Source organism: Octopus bimaculoides, chromosome 11, assembly GCF_001194135.2.
Source record: "Octopus bimaculoides isolate UCB-OBI-ISO-001 chromosome 11, ASM119413v2, whole genome shotgun sequence".
NCBI lineage: Eukaryota > Metazoa > Mollusca > Cephalopoda > Octopoda > Octopodidae > Octopus > Octopus bimaculoides.
In genome coordinates this window covers 54,945,048-54,952,987 of record NC_068991.1, presented here as the reverse complement: position 1 = coordinate 54,952,987, position 7,940 = coordinate 54,945,048, and positions in this window count along the sequence as shown.

Genomic DNA, 7,940 nt, shown 5'->3' with positions numbered 1-7,940 from the left:
CATGAAATGTCACATTTTTTAATTACTTGTTATTTCAGTCATTTAAAAACTCAATTATGGTATACAAAATTCATACCCACAGACTTTATGAAAATGATAACAAACAATGTTGAGTGATTTTCTCATATGAGTACAAACTGGATTATTCTGCCACAGAATCTCTACGGAATATCAAGTGAGCCTTTGGTAATGGTTTTGTTGACATCAGAACTGTTCAGAGATGGTTCCAAAGCTCTCATTCAAGAAATGATAGCCTTGAAAATAAACCAAGGGGTAGGCCAAAATCAGTTATTGAGCATGATGGATTAAATGTTTCATGAACAAAATCTGAGAATAAAGGTTCGGAAACTTTCATCAGAACTCCAAATATCTCGCACAACTGTCTTTGGACACCTGTAAAAAATTGGGAAAGTCAGGAAAATGGATAGGTTTGTTCCACATCAACTGAACGAGATTCAAAAAAACAGAGGCTGCGAAGTGTGCTCCTTATTGCTTTCTTGACAGGAAAATGACCATTTTTGCATCAAATCATTACTTGTGATGAGAAATGGATACTCTTTGACAACAGCAGGAAACTCTGCAGAAGACCATCGTATCCACTTTACGTGCTGTAGGAATTCAAATTCAATACGTGAAGTGTGTAAAATTCATTTTTTTTTTACGAATTGTATTTAGTTATACAAATTATATTTAAGTGAAATTACTTTGTGGAGAGCTGCTAAATACTGAAAGAGGAATTCATTCAATGCATTCACAGAAACTGTCAAATATTATGAGTGCTGTTGTTTTATGGTTAAATAACAGTAACAAATGCACATTCCAAATTTTCTGTAAATAATAATCATGTTCGTTGTCTCATTTTAAACTTTTGTTTTGCCCCAAATGCACCTGGTAATAAGCTGTCTTAATATTTGATAACTGAAGGTAAGTATACTTCTGAAATCTTATTCAAACTAAAACATGTTATTTTGATTTGATGAAAGGTGTTCATGACTTTTGATAATTGCATATATTACGCTGTTCTAAGGCAGCAAGCTGGTAAAATTGTTAGCGTGCCAGGCAAAATGCTTAGTGACATTTTGTTGGTCGTTATGTTCTGAGTTCAAATTCTACTGAGGTCAACTTTGTCTTTCATCCTTTTGGTGTTGATAAAATAAGTACCAGTGAAGCTCTGGGATCAATGTAATTGACTTATCCCCTGGTGCCAAAATTTGAAACCAATATGTTGCACCATTTTGTGATAATATGAAGCTTTATATCATTTCATATTATTCTTGAGAATAAAAAGACAAAAGTTGCGTGTATTGTATCTATATCAATTTTTACTTTCTTTCTTTTTATCTGTCTATATATCATCAACATTTAACATATGTTTTCCATGCTGGCATTGGTTGGACAGTTCAGCAGGAAATGGCATGGCAAGAGGCTGCACCAGATTCCATAGTCTGCTTTGGCTTGGTTTCTATAGCTGGAAACCCTTCCTAACACCAACCACTTTACAATATACTGGGTGCTTTTTATGTGGTACAATCACCAGTGCTTTTTAATTGGAACTATCACCCACACCAATGCTTTTTATATGACAACTTGGTTTTAGGATCTCAATTCTGTTGTGATGGGTGAGTCTTCAATATATATGTTGATGTATATATTTTTATTTTTTGTGGCACTCCGTCAGTTACAATGATGAGGGTTACAGTTAATCCGATCAACAGAACAGCCTGCTTATGAAATTAATGTGCAAGTGGCTGAGCACTCCACAAGCATGTGTACCCTTAACGTAGTTCTCGGGGAGATTCAGCGTGACACAGAGTGTGACAAGACTGGCCCTTTGAATTACAGGCACAACAGAAACAGAAAGAAAGAGTGAGAGAAAGTCATGGTGAAAGAGTACAGCAGGGTTCGCCATCATCCCCTGCCAGAACCTCGTGGAGCTTTAGGTGTTTCCGCTCAATAAATGCTCACAATGTCCAGTCTTGGAATTGAAACTGCAATCCTACAACTGCAAGTCCGGTGCCCTAACCACTGGGCCATTGTGCCTCCACATATTTTGATTAATATTTAGCAGAAGCAACAGAGTAACTCAAGGGTCAAGAGTTTCGTGTGTTGGCACTCATCAACATTGATAAAAGCCAACACATGAAACTCTTGGCCCTTCTGCTAAATCATCATCATCATCATCATTATTTAAAGTCCGTTGTCCATGCTGGCATGGGTTGGATGGTTTGACTAGGGCTGGCAAGCTGGGGAGCTGCACCAGATTCCAGTCTGATTTGGCATGATTTTTATGGCTGGATGCCCTTCCTAACGCCAACCACTCTGAGAGTGTAATGGGTGCTTTTACCTCTCACCGGCATGGGTGCCATTTGTGTGACACTGAGATTTTGCTTGTCTTGATAGGTCTTCTTCTCAAGCTTGACATGATGCCAAAGGTTTTGGTTATTGTCCAACACTCGAAAAGAGCTCAACCACATACATATACTCATATTTTGAGTTCTATTTTTCTTGTTTGCATCACCATAACCATTTATGTATATGTGAATGCATTTATATAAGAGTGGCTGTTAAGTTAATGACGTGCAAAATGTATATGCATGAATGTAGAATATATTTGCATGTGCTATATATATATATATTGGAAAATTCACAAACACACACACATATCTATATAATAATCTGCTTGTTTGTTTGCTTCTAGTACATTAGTTAGTTAGAGAGGTGGAGGTTGAGGAAGAGTGAATGAGAGAGAGTGGGGGAGGGAGGAGTGAAGAAAGAAGAGCAGGAGAAGTAGAGAAAGGTGATGGATATTAATACACTTAGGCCAACGTGGTCAGCTGAAGGCAGAAGCAAAGAACGAGTGAAATAGAGGGAGGGAGAGAGAAGCGTGGGAAAGGAAACTTATTACGTGGTTAAAAAGTTAGCTGAGGGGAAAAGTAGATAGAGAGAGGTGGACAGGGGAGACAGTTACATTGACAGAGAAAGAGAGATAGTGGAGGTGGTTGAGAGAGAGGGATAGAGAAAGAGATAACGGTGGTGGTGGTGTGTTGATATTGAAAGCCATTTTTTTCTATTGAACTAATTTTTTTATAACTGCTATCGCATACACATAGGTGCAATTATTTATCATTTGCTCACTTAAAAAACTCATATTTGTTTATAAGGTTTAATTTAACCTAAACTCTGGATTCACAAAAAACATGGTTGCAAGCTGCCCTAGAAAGGATGTGCAGATATAGAGCACAGGCCAGAGAGGATCAATGAGAAGATATAACAAAAAGAAGAAAAAGACAACCCCGACATGAGGAAATGAATGTAGATGAACATCAAGAATATTTGAAGAAAGCTAAACTTTGAATGCTATAAAAAGGCAAATCATCCTTTCTTTCTTAAATTGGTCCTCTTAATTTTTCCATTCCATAGAATTTCCACGGGGCCTACTAGTGTGTATATATTTACATGCATATATATGTGGGTATATCCATATATATACACACATATATTGTGTGTGTGTGTGTGTGTGTAAACATAACGAAGTGTTCACAACTGGAAATCTCTTGATAAGTGTTCATCTAGATCCAACGAACAACAATCATACAAGTTCTTGGAATTTGTATCTAGAATCCTGTTTAATTAAATAAAGCAATGTGGGTTTACAGTTTGAACTGAAAAATTTAAGGAAAATTTTTTTGACAAATTTATTTATCAAAGCTAATAATCTTGGCAGGAACTGAGAGTTTCTACTGTGTAGCTTATAATGAGGCTAGTGTCTCAGAACAAGGCTAGTGTATCAAAGTAAGGCTAGATGCCTCATTGATATATTTGTCTGCTGTGCAGGTCGACTCACATATTTCCTTAGCTAGAAATAGACTCCAACACATCTTAGACCGGTATAACAAAACCAATGAAAAACATAATGAAGGGGAGACAGTCCAACTCAGTTCATCTGTTACCAAAGGCCTACTAAAACTGAAACAGCAAATTAGGAATAGGGAATTAGTGTGCCTCCCTGCCGGCAAGTATGGAAGGCTGGTGATAGACAGCCCACAGAACTATGTCAAGATCATGTGACAACACATCAGTAGCATGAGAGAAATTGCACCACAGGAACATGAAAGTGTGGAAAAACTTCTCAATGCACACATGGGAATGTGGTGCAACATACTCCAACCCAAGAAATGGACTGCACAAAATTTTCAAGCATTCAACAATCATATTTCTATGGGTTACTCAAAGACCATAGACCCTATATAAGTCCTGTTACGGGGCTCCCAACCTGACCAGTTTGCAGAGCGAATATCTCCAGCAATTACAAGCTATCCTACTTCCTTTCACAGGTGTTATGGGCACTCACTGAAATGTCCCTGGATGTCTGTGTGAGCACAGAGGATCTCCTCAGTAGAATCAGTAGTTGCAACCACTCCAACGACCTCACAGGTTGTGTAGTGGGTAGTATGGATGTAGTATCACTCTACCCATCTATAGACCTAAATTTTGCTGTAGAAAAATGTATTGAGATTACCTGTGAGAGTGATGTAGAGTTCTGTAAAGTCAACATGAGGGAACTGGGCCTCCTCCTTGAATTAAGCTATGACTGTAACTATCTAGACAAACATGACCTTAGTAGATTCTGCCCCACCAGGTCACAGAGGGGAAGAAAAGGCACCACAGAGCACTGGAGTGGCTGGACCATACAGACATAGGACCCTGAGAACAACAGTCAGGTGAAAAGAATGACTGCACATGCAATAGGGGCTAGCATAAGAACCACCTCGAAGAATCACACAGTAAACTCTAACAGGAAACTATATATGCAGGTTCAAGGTGCAGCCATTGCTGTTGGTGTGGCTGGAGATGTGGTTATTCTTTTCATGATCTGATGGGACAGAAAACTTGAACAATCCTTAGTTGAACAATCCACAACTGTTTTGCTTTACTGTAGGTATGTAGATAACATTAATATTCTAGTTAGGACAAACTCTAGTAACTATGGTGTAGAAACTGAGAGGAGCATAATGGAGAGAATCCAGCACATAGCTAACTCCATCCACCAAAGTATCAAGGTAACTATAGATTACCCCCACTAGGCACCTTAACAATATACTCCCTGTCCTTGATACTGAACTTTGGTTAGAGACTGTGAATAACAGAGTGCAGCTCCTACACTTCTATTACAGGAAACCCATAGCTTCTAAATATGTTGTACACAAGAACTCAGCTTTGTCACACAATATAAAAATCAACATACTGATAGCAGACTTAGTTAGGATAATGAACAACATCTCCCCACTATGCGAACCTTATGAAACAAAGAAACATGTACAGAACTTCATGCCCTGTATGCAATTCTCTGGATATGACCAGAAAGATAGGGTTCAGGTATACAGGGGAGCTAGAAAGAAGTTAGATAGCATTATATATAATGAAACCAGTGGTACCTGCCCTAGGTACAGAAGTAAAGACTGGAATAGGATACAGAGAGTTTGTAACAAAGCAAACAAAGAATACATGGTGCAAAGTCAACAAATATCAAGGAATGATGTTTGTAGAGGTCACAGCCCATGGAGAACTAGCCTGTAGATTTAGGAAAGCTCTGAAGGAGGCCAAACTCAACATTATGACTGTTGAAAAGCCAGGGAGCTCCATAAGATCACAATTATGTAGGATGTATCCCTTTGAGAATACAATATGCATCAATGAGAACTGCATGGTCTGTGAGATTAACTCAAGCATTAACTGTAGAACTAGAAATGTATTCTGCAGCATAAGGTGCATAGAGGGTGCTTGTAAAGACAAGAACATGACATACATTGGTGAGACATGTAGAAGCATTGCGGACAGATTAAGTGAACATTTGAGACAATATGACGGCATAAAAGAATCCTCCATACTCTATTGACAGGCCAAAGACCAATATGGAGGCACACTGGGTCGACTCGACATCCAGATTTTATCCAAGCATCTGAAGGACCCAACACTCAGACAAATACAGGAGTACATCCTCATAAATGAAACATCCCCAGTACTAAATAGGAGATATACGTAGAAGGTAGTGATACCCCAATACCTACAGTTCATACATACACAGGTAAATTTGTTAGTAGGCTGTCATCTAGACATATATATATATATATGTAAGTAGGCAAATGGATATTTAAGTAAACAGATAGATAAGTAGACATTTAAATATAAGAGAACATTATTATTCCTAAAAATAATAAAATAATAATGCTAGTGGCTGCGAGCATAAAAGCCACATAGGCAAAATTAATAATTATATATAAGCAGGCACATCGCGTAACTTTTAGAGATCTCCTGCAACTTTTTGTTTCAAGGCCCCATCCCTTCAATAAAAATTCATAATCAATGCACCTTTTATTCATAGATATATTTGTCTGAAGTTCAGTATTTCATGTTATCTTAAAGAACATATTTAGGTAGGGATGTTCATGGTACAATGCAATATTTTTACCAGAACTTTTGCAGGTACAATGTATTACCATTTTATTTCTTGAAATTTTCAATTAACGTAGAGGTCGACTTTGCCTTTTGGGGTCGATTAAATAAGTTCCAGTTACACACTGGGGTCGATGTAATTGACTTAATCCCTTTGTCTGTCCTTTTTTGTCCCCTCTATGTTTAGCCTCCTGTGGGCAATAAAGAAATAAGTTTAATTCTTGTTCAACATCTTAACCAGAGTAAATAGATGACTTTAATCTTCACATGGGGCCCCCCAACTGCATAGGCCCCCCGCGATCGCAGGGGTTGCAGAGGCTTAGCGACGGCCCTATATATAAGATATATTAATATATACTTGGGTACTACATAAGCACCTTATATATAATTAAGTAGATAGATAGGTACATAGGTAATACAAACAAGCACACACACACACACACACACACGCACAAAAGAAGACTGAAGCACATGACCACACACACACACACATAAGGACACATATGGAGACGCACTTACATAGTCACACAAACCCATACACATAGACACACTCAAACATGCACACACAAGGAGACAGAGGTACACACATACAAACATGAACACACAAACTCATGAATACGCAGAATACATGCATACAAACGTACACACACGCATACACATATATATGCATACACACACATACATATGTACATACATGCATACATACATACATGTGTATGCACATACATACTGACACGCACGCGCGTACAGACAAAAATACAAATAGAACGCAATTCCGATAACAGAATCAACGACTATTGAAGAAATTGCAAGAAGCTATGAAAATTTTAGTAAAAAATAAGTAAATGAGTGGAAATCGAACCGGTGTGTGTGTTAATTAATAAGGCATCAAAACAGAATGACTCTCCCCAGACACAATAAAATATACTCCGACACACGAATTCACATAAAGAATCTTGCAAATCAAATACAAAAACGAAATATATATATATATGTCTTCAGTAAGTCATAAATCCCAAAGAGAAGTACATTCTAAGTTATTGAGCAGTAGCGTAATCAGATAAAGAGTGATGGACGGTCTATGGGGGTTACCCTGGGTTTCACACCCATAAAGCACATGTGTATAGACATGTGGCTATATACACGCACACACACACACACACATGCGTACGTACACACACACATATACAGGGTTATTCAAAAAGAATGAACCGGTTTCATTACACAATATTTTAATAAGGAAAAAGCGGTCACGCTCCAGTGTTTGACCCGAGCAAATATATATATATATATATATATATAAAATATATAGTTTTAGGGAAAATAACCAAGTTTCAAGAACTCATCGATGAAAATCCACTATCACATATAGAAAAATTAATAATTAAAAGCACAATAAATGAGTATAATATAAAGTAAAGTAAATATCATAAGATAAATATAATAAAAAGATTACACGTGTTTCATAACTAATTTTCAAATAGAAA